Raw genomic sequence first — 13606 nt, 5'->3', positions numbered from 1 at the left:
CCGTGGTGCCAACATTGGGACCCTGGCCACGCTTCACCTTCTGCTGACACATCTTGCATGTGGCCAGGTTAACCTCCTCCGGATGTTTGATGAAAAACTGCCACACCGCTGAGTAGCTGATTTTCCCACTTTCTCTCTCAATCTCACTCCCTTCCCTATGCAACCGACTCCAGGAACCACTGTTTTACTACCTTTAGGGAAGGTAGGCTGCTGCGAAGCAGGTGTTCTACCCCGGGCACGTTTGGCTCCAGACTTTCCACTTCTGCCACCATGCGGACTGCCAACCATACTACCACCTTGCTGGCTCAGCTGCTGCCTCACAGGCAACCTGCAACCCACCTCTCCTGATGATGATGAAGCCCCTTCTGTACCCAGCTCCCAAGTGCGATTGGCTTCATAATCATCATCGAATTGTGTCTGCATGTCACTGATGTCCTCCTCAGGTTCCTCAACAGTGTCTGCTTCAGGAGTCTGAAGGCTCGCAACACCACCTCCCACGCCGCTCTCCTCATCACTACTTGCTCGCCTAGTGTAAGAAGCGGCGGATGTCTTCTCCATTTTTTGGATGGGCAGTAGCTGCTGAATGTCCTCTAGATCGTTCTCACTAAATAATGGAGCTGAACCCACAGCATAAGATACTTCTGTGGGGGAGGGAACAGCATAGGACAGAAGCAATGGGAGGACAGGGACTGCTCGCGGGCCATGCCAACTGAGGGTTGTCTGAGGAACCCACCGACTGTGTACTGGGGGTGTCAGATGTCATTTGTGATTACATGTGTGATGTGGATGACCGTGTTAACAAATCGATGACGGAAGATGGGTTGCTGGTCGATACACGACCACTAGCTCATATAGGGAGCTCAGGCCTCTTGCTTTGACTCCTGCTGCCACTCGCCCCCAGTCTGCTGCGACCTTGGTCTGATGAATTTAGGCCTCTGCCATTCCTCTGTGCACGTCCTGGCACTTCTCTGCCTGACATACTTAGTGCTCATATGAAGTATGAGGGGAGTAAAATGTGCTACAGTACACTTAAAAAAGTATTTGTGTACAACACCAGCCGATGAGTACTTTTGCTTGGCCTTTTACAGTATCTAGGCCCTTGAGACTTTAACAGGAACAAAATAGCACACCAATTAGATGTACGTATGTGGTATGCACTTATGAGGTGAGAAAAATGCGCTACAGTACGCTGTACACCAGCAGTGCGCAACACCAGCAGTACACACCAGTGCTGCAGCACACAGTCGCTGTGTAATACTCCCAAAATTGCACTTTCTCTCTCAATCTCACTCCCTTCCCTATCAGTGCTTCTAGGCAGGATTTGTGCCTGAGTTGAATCGTTGCTATTCTGTGCAACACACTGCTCTCTGTCCTTCTCTGTAATAGAACGCTGTAGACAGTGACTGGGAGGTAAATCTCTGCAGTAAGAATACTTTTCTGTGCAAAACACACTACTCTCTGTCCCTCTCTCTGTGCAATAGAACGCTGACTTGACTAGAAGGTGAATCGCTGCTGGAAAAAAGCTTTTCTGTGCAACACACAGCGCTGTCTGTCCCTATCTCTCTGCAGTGAAAGGCTGAAGTGACAGGCTGAAATATGGCTGCCGATTAAATAGGGCTGTGACATCACAGGGGTGACTGGCTGCTGATAGGCTGCATTCTGCATGTGATTTAGGGTCATTCCGCCTACCCTTGTTCCCGCCTTCCCAGGATTCCTTGCCCCATGTGGATCCGCCATTTCAGATGCCCTGGAGCCTGGACCGTACTAAATGAAGTTTAATGAAGCGATTCGCTTATAGAATTACGGTGATATTCGCATTCATTGTGAATCAAATTTTTACTTAAATTTGTAACAAATTCGGATTTGGCAGATTTGATTAGCTCATCCCTAATTACAGCAGAGCATGGAAGCCGGCACACCTAAGGTTCAATGGGTTGGGTGGCTGATGTGTGGAATGCAGAAAAGTGACCTCACACTTACAAACAAGGAATTCTGGGACATGTAGTTGGAGGAAGGGAACTTCAACAGGAAATATCCATTTCACTAAAATAAATCAGCAGCGTTAGAGTGGAAGCACAACAAATCCATTTAGCCCCAAGAGAAGCACTGATCCTTCCTAAGCATGTCCATTACTGTCTGTCAGTTAAGTACTAAATTCACCTTATGGTGGATAACCCCTTTAAATCTTGACATACCTGGACATACCTGTCAATCAGATAAAAACTATCAGCATCAACATATATTGGGAATTTTGTAATCCACATCATGCACATTATATTGTGGAAATGTTCTAGATTTGATCTATAGATTGAATCTTAAGCATTGCAAAGGGTGAAATCTGCTGTGAATCTGCATACACAGATATCTACAAACACCTTTTTTTAAATTGTCCACCAATGATACAGAAAGTGTAAGTTGTAAATGTTGTAAAATTTCTGATAAGTTTTTTTTTCATGTAGATAAACCAATGTAAAATCCACACATGCTACATGCAAATTTTCCACAGAGTTGTTGCAGTTAAATCCACAGCATGTCCCCAGAAAATCCACAACCAAATCTTGATGTAATACATGCAGATTTTGCAACAGTCCAATATGTGTCAAAACACTGGAAGACATTAGAGATTGGCAAATCGAAGCTGACGAATTTGAATTTGTTCAGAATTTCATGAAAAATTTGATTCTGAATGAACCCGAATTTCCTCGCACTTCCCCTTTGGATAGGGGATAAGATGTTAGATCGCCTCGGTCTCGCTGCTGGGGACCCCGGGGATCGCTGCTGCAGCACCCCGCTATCATTACTGCGCAGAGCGAGATCGTTCTGCACGTAATGACGGGCAATACAGGGGCCGGAGCATCGTTACATCAAGGCTCCGCCCCTCGTGACATCACGGCCCGCCCCCGTCAATGCAAGTCTAAGGGAGGGGGCGTGGCGGTCGTCACGCCCCCTGCCATAGACTTGCATTAAGGGGACGGGCCGTGATGTCATGAGGGGCGGAGCCATGACATCACGCTTCTCTGGCCCCTGTATCGCCCGTCATTACGCACAGAGCAAACTCGCTCTGCGCAGTAATGATGGCGGGGTGCTGCAGCGGCGATCCTCAGGGTCCCCAGCAACGGGACCGCGGCGATCTAACATCTTATCCCCTATCCTTTGGATAGGGGATAAGATGCCAGGGGCGGAGTACCCCTTTAATTCATTACATTTTATGCGGGCCAGGGGGCTAAAATGGCGGCTACATGTGTGAGGACATGGGGCAAGGAAGTCTGGGAAGGCGGGATCACCCTGAATCACATGGCTGCATGCAGCCTATCAGCAGCCAATCAGCCCTGGGATGTCACAGCCCCATATATTCGGCAGCCTTTGCATTTTGCTGAGAGAGCACAGAATGTGTGTGCGCACTAATCCTCATTACTGACAATACAGATCTTTACAGCGGCAAATCCATTCACCTCAAACCCGCATTCATTCTGACTAGAGAGAGAGTAGACACTGTGTGGTCACTAATCGGCATTACTGACAATACAGATCAGCACAGGGGAAATCCATTGACCTCAAGCCCGCATCACTGCAGGGAGGGAGAGTTTTTGAGACCGTTTCATAGTCTGCCAATAGAGATCATCACAGGAAACACTCCCCATTTAAAGACTGCAAGCAACCATAGTGCAGGCAGGGACAGAACAGTATTCTCACTAAACCAGCACGCTCTCTATGCATGTTATGGCAAGGCAAAGGGTTCTACACCCCTATTGAGGCTCTCTGTAGCCTGGAAATATCCGTTTTTAACAGCGATTCACCGCAAATATATTTGAATCGAACCAAATTTTTACAGAGAATTCGGCAAATCGGTCGAATTGAATTTTTGAAGAATTCGCCCATCTCTAGAAGACATATTCAAAACTTTTTGTGCCACTTTTTACTGAGCATCGTGCCCAAACTGTTGCACATTTTCAAAGGCTCATACTCAACATGGAAATTCTGGTGCAAAATGTAACCTTCGTAATTGTGTAAAAATGAAACAAAAATTTGACTTTTTATTTATTTTTTCCCCTATGGTTACATATTGCATCTTTAACCCCTTAATGACAATGGACGTAAATGTACGTCATGGTGCCGTGGTACTTAACGTGCCATGACGTACATTTACCGCCATGACTGCGAGCACCGGACCGATGTTCACGTCATGCGTGGCAGGTCCCAGTTGCTATCAGCAGCCAGAGACCCACCTGTAATGGCGGACATCTGCGATCGCATGGATGTCTGCCATTAACCCCTCAGATGCCATGATCAATACAGATCACGGCATCTGCGGCAGTGCGGTACTTTAAATGGATGATCAGATCGCCTGCAGCGCTGCCGTGGGGATCTCTGTCCATCTCCGGGGGTCTTCTGCTCTGGTCTGAGATCGAGCAGACAAGAGCAGAAGATCACCGATAACACTGATCAGTGCTATGCCCTATGCATAGCACTGAACAGTATTAGCAATCCCTATGGGGACTATTAAAGTGTAAAAAAAAAAAAGTAAGAAAGTGCAAGAAAAAAAGTTAAAACATTTGAAAAATCCCCTCCCCCAATAAAAATGTAAATCATCCATTTTTCACATTTTACCCTCAACAAAGCGTAAAAAAAAAAATTTCATAAACATATTTGGTATCGCGTGTGTAAAAGTGTGAACTATCCAAATCTATTGTTAATTATCCCGTATGGTGAATGGCGTAAGCGTGAAGAAAAAAAATTCCCAAATTGATGCATTTATGTCACATTTTATTCCCAATAAATTTATAAAAAATTTATAAAAAGTAAAACCTAAGCAAAAGTGGTACCGATAAAAACTACAGCAAAAAATTAGCCCATAGGTGGAGGGGCAAGCTGTGCATAACTAGCTTGCCCCCTGACTGGTGAGCAGTTAAGGGGTTAAGAAATGTACAGGCAAGGTTTTTTAGCCCCCTCCCCCGCCTGTAAAACTTCCCAGTGGCTACAGTGGTATGTCCCATGGGTAGGGGGGAAGGAGTGCACCAATCAGGGGTCTAATAGTTTCCCGGGCTTTCAGGGGCCCTCCCCTGGGTATTTATAGCTGTGGTGCCTCCCTTCCCCCCTCAATCTGCCCAGGACCCGGAGTTTTGACTGCTGGCTGGTATGTGTCTTCCTTTTATTTATGGCCTGGATGGAGCAGGAGGGTGAGGGCTGGCATGCTCGCTTGTGGCTGAGCTGTCCTCCCCTCCTGTTGCACCCTGGCTGTTGCACCCTGGCGTTGGGTTCGGGAGGCTGGCGGACCTCTCACAGTCCCGCTCTCCTTCCCCCTGTCCTGCCCGTTCCTTTAATCCCCTTCCCTGTCCCGTTCCTTTCATCTCCTGCCCGTTCCGTTAATCTCCTGCCCGTTCCGTTAATCTCCTGTCCCTTCCATTCATCCTTTTCTCTGCCCGTTCCTTCAGTCCTCTTACCTGGCCCTGAGCCCCCTTCCCATGCGTGCTCCTTTTGAGCGCGCTTTGCCTCTTTCCCCCGTTACAGTCCCCTCCGCTGCAGTGGCGGCCCCCTGGGTGGCTGCTGCTGTTTTTTTTTTTTTTTTTTTTTTTTTTTTGCGGGCTTGCGCAAATGGACGTTTATTAACGTCCATTTGCGTGTCCCTAGCTATTATGCGCGATCACAAGTTGAGCGCGCATCATAGCCGCGGGGTCCCGGTTGCTATTAGCAACCAGGACCCATGCTAATGCCGGACATCGCCGATCGGGCAGATGTCCGGCATTACCTTTTTGGATGCGGCGATCAAAGTTGATCGCCGCATCTGAATGTGTGTATGGGAGTCCCGGCTGCTCAGTCGGGCTGATCGGGACCATCGCGATTAATCGCGATGTCCCGGTCAGCTGGAACGCAGCAGGAGGGTCACTTACCTGCCTCCTGCGCGTCCGCTCGTGGATTGATTGCTCCAAGCCTGAAATTCAGGCTTGAGCAATCAATCACCGATGACCCAGATCATTGCCATGTTAACACATGGCAAGTGATCTGTGTTAGGTACTGTGTGTGCAGTGTTGTGGCTCCCTATGGGAGCTATAGCATTGCACACACACACAAAAAAAAAAAAAAAAAAAAAAAAAAAAAAATTATGAAGATCAATTTAACCCTTGCCATTAAACGTTGGATCACTACTCCCCCCCCCCCCCCCCGTACATAAAAAATAAATAAAAAATAAATAAATAAATAATAAAAAAATGAATAAATAAATAAATTACTAAATAACTGAATAAATAAAATAAAATGATTAAATAAAATATAAATATCTGTATTACATCAAGCATATACACCTATACGGTATCGCTGCTTGCGTACATGTCCGTACTATTTAAATATATCTTCGATTGCAGTACTCCTTCAATGGCGTACGCGCCAAAAAAAAAATAAATAAATAAATAAATAAATAAATAAAAATTCATGAATAAATAAATGAATTAAAAAAAAAAAAAAAATGTATAAATAAATACATAAATAAAAAATTATAAATAATAAATTACAATGATATGAAAAAGTACAAACTATATAGATTTCAATGCACATACGCATGTGGTATCAAAGGCCACGTGCGTCAATGTCCGAACTATCAAGTTATACATCCTCATTTGATTGCATGGTTTGCGGTGTAAGCGCAAATTAATAATTACATATATATATTCTACAGTTCCATATAGCGTATTTTGGTCGCTTTTTATACAAAAAAAAAAAAAAAAAGAAGAAATAATCACAACTCTAATTGACACGACAATGGTACCGCTGTAAACTTCAGATCACGGCGCATGGTTCTTGCAGCCACTGCACCCCAAACCCTCCATCACCTCTCCTCTGCTGCTGGTTTCCCGGCGCCATTCCGGGCGGCGGCAGAGTACCCGCAACCAGGTGGTCTCCAGCGTGCCTTGTCCCGCGCCTGCGGTGGTGAAGTGGTTCCTCCATCTTTTGTGCCTTCTCCATCTTCTGGACTTAGTGAGCGTTCTGTTGCGGGGGGCAGGGGTGGCTCTATTTTCGTGCCTGCTCTTGGGGTTTTGGCAGGCCAGTTGTCTTCAGCTGGCTAGGCTGGGTTGGTGCCCTCTCCTTCCCTGGTTAGTGTGCTTATGGCTGTTCAGGGTAGTATCCGCCTTTTGTTCCTGTGTGTTTGGTGGGTTTGGGTCTCGGATATAGTTGTATGTCTATGTTGGTCTCTGGTTGTGAGTTGGGTACGTCTCTTCTTGACGGGGTGCTTTGGTGTGGCTGGTTTTTGTGGACTTAGCTCCTGAGGCTTGTTCCTTATCCTGAATCGGTGGCACCCAGTTACGGTTTTGTTTCTTTTGGTTTTCTCCCCCCTTGGTTTGGTGTTTCTCTCCGTCACTAGTTGTAGTCCCTCTCCGCTGCTCTGTTTGTCCTAGTGTATTGTCTGATGTTTTCTCCTGTTTTGCTCCCGATCTCTGGTAGGCATGGGACTCCTGTATGTCGTGCTGGGTGCTTTAGCTGATGTGGCGGTGGGTAGGTTTTGCTTGGGTTTCAGTTTGTCTTTCCTTGTGGGTTCTTCTGTTTGTGGTGGTTTTTCCAGAGGGGGATTCTCCTGTGCTCTACGCTTGTTGGGGTGTGGTTTGTTGTAGTCTTCCGCATGCCGTGTGGCGTTGGTCTGCAGTTTTCCTGTGTACAGGGAGTGTTTGCATGTTCTCTGTTTTGGTTTCCTCGGGGCTCGCTAGGTGCCCCTGTTCCGGTCCTTGCTGGTTTACTGTATGTTCCGCATGGATTATGGTTCTGGGCGGAGTTTTTTCCTGCAGGTTGTCTCTGGCCACCGAGGGTGTCTGGTATTTGTGCCCCCGCATATGTGCCCCTGGTACGCTATGGGCTGACATTTCGGTTGGTTGGGGTTTTTTAAGGAGTTGGGCAGTGGACTGGCCTGCTTTCAGTTCCCCATTGCAGCGCACGGGGAGCTCGCTCTGTTCTCTGTTGTGGCTGGTTGGGTCGGTTGTTGGTGTGGTGTTTGGTTTTCCAGTGGTGCTGCGGTGGGTTTCTGCCATGCTTGGGGTTTTGTTTGAGCTTTTCCCTTGGTGTTGGTTGTGGGACTTTGGGTGCTTGCTTCGGCAGCTCATGTTTTAGACTTGTAACGTTACTGTGTGGGTTGGCATGGCCCCTGTGCTTGGTTGCGCGCTACTTTTGTGATGCTTTTCTTCTTTTCTGGTGTGTGATTTGAGTGATCAGGGGGCGTGTTTTCTTCCTGTGCTCTGCCTGTTGCATCTAGTGCTTCGCTGTTTGGAGTTACGATTTCTTTCAGGGCTACGCTCCCTGGGGTCGGTATTGGGTGTTGACGTTTTGTCCCGTTTTCTCTGGCTGTAGTTCCGGAGGTTTGCTTGTGCGGCCGGCCCGTGGGTCCTTGGGGAGAGTGGTGTAATTCTTGGTCCGCTTTGGTGGCTCCTGCGGTTTGGTCGCACTCACGGTACGGCGCTTGCGAGTGGTTAGTGTTGGTGTGGAGGCAGGGATGTCTACAGTCGAGGAGGGTCCCGGAGGTTCCAGAGGGTCTGTGGACGGCGGATATAAACTTAAAAAAAAAATAAAAAAATTAAAAATTTTGGTTTCCATACCTGGAATGCCCCTTGATGTAACCTTATAAGGCTCTGATGTTTGATTTACTGTTTCGTTTTAATAGGATGTGATAACGGAAGTTATCTGCTGTGTCACCTCTCCTAGGAGTTTCGAGATTTGGGCAGTGTTCTCAGTGTATCCAAATAACATTCTGAGTATGTGATGCTGGGATCTTCACCTGTTAATGTGAATCACCTATAAAAAAAAAAAATAAATAAATAAATAAATAAATAAATAAAAAAATTAAAAAATTAAAAAAATAAAAAAGTTGGTTGGCTTTCCCGCTGTGCTGCGATCCAGTGGGGTGCGGTTGGCGCACGGCACATGGCAGGGGGTGATTTTCTTTCTGCTTTGCAGGTGGTGTATACCTAGGGGCTGGGCCCACGAGTGGGTGGCCTTGCTGTCGGCGACCGGTTTTCTCCTATCATTTTTGGGTCGCTTGGTGGCGGCTGCGGGTCGGGTTTTTGGTTTTCGTTTTGCGTAATTTTTCTGATCCGAGATTTTGCGCTAGCTTTTTTCAGGGCTATGTGGTTGGGGCACTTTTTCTTTCTCCTCGTCTCCTTCCATGGGACTTGGGTGTCCGTGTTTTTGGGTGCCTATTTTTTGCATTTCATGGAAAAAGTTTAAAATAAAAAAAAATAAAAAAAAAATAAAAAAAAAAAAAAGGCCCGTCGGTCCGAGACTGTTTAGGCGATCCGGGAGACGCAGCTCGTGCTCCATGACTGTTTTGTGAGTTCGGGGTTTGCTCTCTTTTGTATCGGGGCCGGCGGAGGTGGATGGGGTTTCCGGAGAGGGTAGCGCTGCACGTGGGGCGCGGGCGTTCTGCATGTTATGTTGCTATTTTCGCCCAGTTTGATCTTTCCCATGTGTGTTTTTGTTTAAAGAGCGGCTTTCCACAAGGTGGTGCGAGTGCTGCAGCACTCTTCGGTGTATGGGCGAGTCTGAGAGAGAAGTTCACACGGGTTATTTAAAATTAAAAATAAAAAAAAATTAAAAAAATTAAAAATTAAAAAATGGTCCTGGTGGCAGGTACCTCAGATTTCCTGGAGAGGAAATGTGTTGAGCGGATTTCCTGGAGAGGAAATGTGTTGAGCGGATTTCCTGGAGAGGAAATGTGTTGAGCGGATTTCCTGGAGAGGAAATGTGTTGGGCGGATTTCCTGGAGAGGAAATGTGTTGAGCGGATTTCCTGGAGAGGAAATGTGTTGGGCGGATTTCCTGGAGAGGAAATGTTTTGGGTGTGCCGGGGGGCTGAGGTGGCCCCAGGTGTTGGCTATCCAGTTTCTCTTGGGTGGGGGTCGGAGCCCAGTGTAGGGCTAACTGGTCTCCTCCGTGGCGGTAAGAAGACGGTGAAAGCGGGGTCAACCCGGGGTAGACCTCCACACAGGACAGTGTGGCAGCACCTCTCGGGTTGGTAAGAAGCCAATCGGTGTCTTTGTTACAGTTAAATTGTTATTTATATAAGTAATTTTATAAATAAAGCTGTGGCCGATTCCCACCCACGGAAAAGTTAAATTGTTGTTGTATCAGTTATTATTTAATTAATTATTGTAATAAGGGGGAGGGGTAGTTATAGCCTGCTAGGAGCTAATTGTGTCTCAGCAGTCTGGAGGGGCAAGCTGTGCATAACTAGCTTGCCCCCTGACTGGTGAGCAGTTAAGGGGTTAAGAAATGTACAGGCAAGGTTTTTTAGCCCCCTCCCCCGCCTGTAAAACTTCCCAGTGGCTACAGTGGTATGTCCCATGGGTAGGGGGGAAGGAGTGCACCAATCAGGGGTCTAATAGTTTCCCGGGCTTTCAGGGGCCCTCCCCTGGGTATTTATAGCTGTGGTGCCTCCCTTCCCCCCTCAATCTGCCCAGGACCCGGAGTTTTGCCCACCCTCCCTCCCTTTTTGTATCTTTGTTTATTGTAAGTCACAGCTTGGCGGTAAGAAGACGGTGAAAGCGGGGTCAACCCGGGGTAGACCTCCACACAGGACAGTGTGGCAGCACCTCTCGGGTTGGTAAGAAGCCAATCGGTGTCTTTGTTACAGTTAAATTGTTATTTATATAAGTAATTTTATAAATAAAGCTGTGGCCGATTCCCACCCACGGAAAAGTTAAATTGTTGTTGTATCAGTTATTATTTAATTAATTATTGTAATAAGGGGGAGGGGTAGTTATAGCCTGCTAGGAGCTAATTGTGTCTCAGCAGTCTGGTCAAAATAGGCAATTTCAAACATACAAATTTTGTTAAAATAGTTAGAGATTTTTTTTAAGCGATAGAATCATAGAAAAGCATGTATCATGGGTATTATTTTAATCATATTAACCCACAGAATAAAGAAAACATGTCATTTTTACCATAACGTGTACACCGTGAAAACAAAACCTTCCAAAATTTGCTAAATTGCTATTTTCTTTTCAATTTTCCCACATAAATAATATTTTTTGGGTTGTGCCGTACATTTTATGGTAAAATAAGGGATGTCATTATAAAGTAAAATTGGTGACACAAAAAAAAAAGCCCTCATATGGGTCTGTGGATGAAAATATAAAAGAGTTATGATTTTTAGAAGGCGAGGAGGAAAAAACGAAAATGCAAAAATAAAATTGGCCTGGTCCTTAAAGGGGTACTCTTCCCCTAGACATCTTATCCCCTATCCAAAGGATAGGGGATAAGATGTCAGATCGCCGTGGTCCTGCTGCTGGGGACCCCCCAAGATCGCCGCTGCAGAACCGCGCTATCATTACTGCACAGAGTGAGTTCGCTCTGTGCGTAATGACGGGCAATACAGGGGCCAGAGCATTGTTACGTCATGGCTCCGCCCCTCGTTATGTCATGGCCCGCCCCCCTCAATACAAAGTCTATGGGAGGGGGCGTGGCGGTCGTCACGCCCCCTGCCATAGACTTGCATTAAGGGGGCGGGCCATGATGTCACAAGGGGCGGAGCTATGATGTCACGCTGCTGAGTCCTCTGTATCGCACGTCATTACGCACAGAGCGAACTCGCTCTGTGCAGTAATGATAGCGCGGTGCCGCAGCGGCGATCCCGGGGGTCCCCAGCAGTGGGACCGCGGCGATCTGACATCGTATTCCCTATCCTTTGGATAGGGGATAAGATGTCTTGGGGTGGAGTACCCCTTTAAGGCCAAAAAGTGCCTGGTCCTTAAGGGGTTAAAGGGGTTGTCCAGCGAGAGTTTTTTTTCCCTAACTGTGCCCACTGTATATAAAAAAATGAAATTTTACTTACCTCCAAAACACTAGCGGTGCCTCCGGTGTCCCACTCCGGTCTCTGGCAGCGCTCCTCTTCCTCTTAGAAATCGTGACGCCCTGGCATGGAGTGACATCAGGTCACATAGTGTCACACTGCCTCTTATGTCATTTACTATATATTATTGGTATCTGCAGTACAATACGTGTTAATGTTTACAACCTCCTCATATTCATAAAAATCATAAATCTGAAGTTTTTAGCGTGATATGAAGTTTTTAGCGGTACCATTTTTGTTCTGATCAGACTTTTTGATCACTTTTTATTCACTTTTTTGTGGTATAAAAAGTGATCAAAAATGCGCTATTTTGGACTTTGCAATTTTTTTGCGTGTGCGCCATTGAACATGCGGTTTTAAAAGCAGTATATTTTTATAATTCGGACATTTCCGCACACGGCGATACCACATATGTTTATTTTTATGTTTATTTACACTGTTTTATTTTGTTACTAGGAAATACCAGGTGATTTAAACTTTTAATTCAGAAGGGAATACCTGAAAGGGTTAACTTTTTTTTACATTTTTATTTTGCGAGCTCATAGTTCCTATAGGGACCTATGAGCTTGCAATGTCTGATTGCATACACAGATTGTTGCCTTGCCGTTGCATGGCAACAAGCTGTGTAATCGGCGGTTGATTGCTCCAGCCTGTAACTCAGGCATGGAGCAATCAATCAGAGCCGGGACGCCGACGGAAGAAGGTAGGGACCTTCTTCTCTCCGCCTAGCTGATCGGGGCATCGCGATTTTATCGCGATGACCCCGATCACCCCGACTGAGCAGCCAGGAAGCATTTAATATCACTTTCGATACGGCGCTCAGCTTTGAGCACCGCATCGGAAGGGTTAATAGCGTGTGGCTGAACAATCGCGGCCGCGCACTATTAGCCGCGGGTCCCGGCTGTGAATAGGCGCCGGTACCATGCGTTACAGACAGGGACCAGACTTAGGACGTACTCATACGTCCTAAGTCCTTAAGGAATTAAAGGGGTTGTCCAGCAGTAGGACTTTTTTTCCAACTTTTCCCACTGTATAGTATACAAAAAAAATGTTTTCTTAACTCTGACACTCTAGCGGTGCCACTGATCTCCCATTCCAGTCTCCGGCAGCGCTCCTCTTCTTCTTAGAAATTGTGACACTTTAGTCTGAAGTGATGTCAGGTCCCGTAGTGTCACACTGTCCCTCATCCAATCTCAGACCGCGGCGATGTCCTGCCTCGGCCAGTAATTGGCTCAGGGGCAGTGTGACACAACGGGCCCTGGCAATTTCTGAGAGGAAGAGGAGCACAGCCAGGGACAGAGCGGGACACCAGAGGCACCGGAGGACTGCATGACATCCAAAGTAGTGGATGTATGCTCAATCTGTACAAAGTCCAGCATGTAACAATATTAATAGGGCACTCACAATAAAGAAGATCTTGCAGCAAAGATTTATTGTAGGCAATAAAACAGACATTAGCGGTTCAGTGCAGGACGGACAGACATATAGCAGCAGGGCTACACTAGCGGTCGACAGTGCCGTTTCGCACCTCCCTTTATGTAGAGAAAGAATTTTTTACCCGAGTTCTTTGCAACTTCCAGTGATCTGTATATCTGTATCAGAGTGTATATCTGTATCAGAGTGTAAGACTGGCAACTTTAAGGAAAATGCTTACCCGTTCACCAGCACTATAACCCGATACACCGGAATATAGTGCGGGTGAACAGGAGACCGATGCGGGGTCTAGGACTGCTATACCTACCTTCAGCCCGGAACCCCGATCCTCCAAAGGTTCCCCTCTTCC

General features: G+C 46.6%; 1 protein-coding gene across 1 annotated transcript in view; it reads right to left on the bottom strand.

Moving 5' to 3' along the window:
* LOC130356595 (uncharacterized) overlaps positions 1–13606 on the bottom strand; it is a 164370-nt gene that overhangs the window by 49706 nt on the left and 101058 nt on the right. The gene's annotated exons all lie outside the window — the stretch shown is intronic.

The sequence above is a fragment of the Hyla sarda genome, chromosome 2, assembly GCF_029499605.1.
Source record: "Hyla sarda isolate aHylSar1 chromosome 2, aHylSar1.hap1, whole genome shotgun sequence".
In the NCBI taxonomy this organism is placed as follows: Eukaryota; Metazoa; Chordata; class Amphibia; order Anura; family Hylidae; genus Hyla; species Hyla sarda.
Note: the sequence above shows the minus strand (reverse complement) of the source record. Positions and strands in the feature narration are given on the sequence as shown.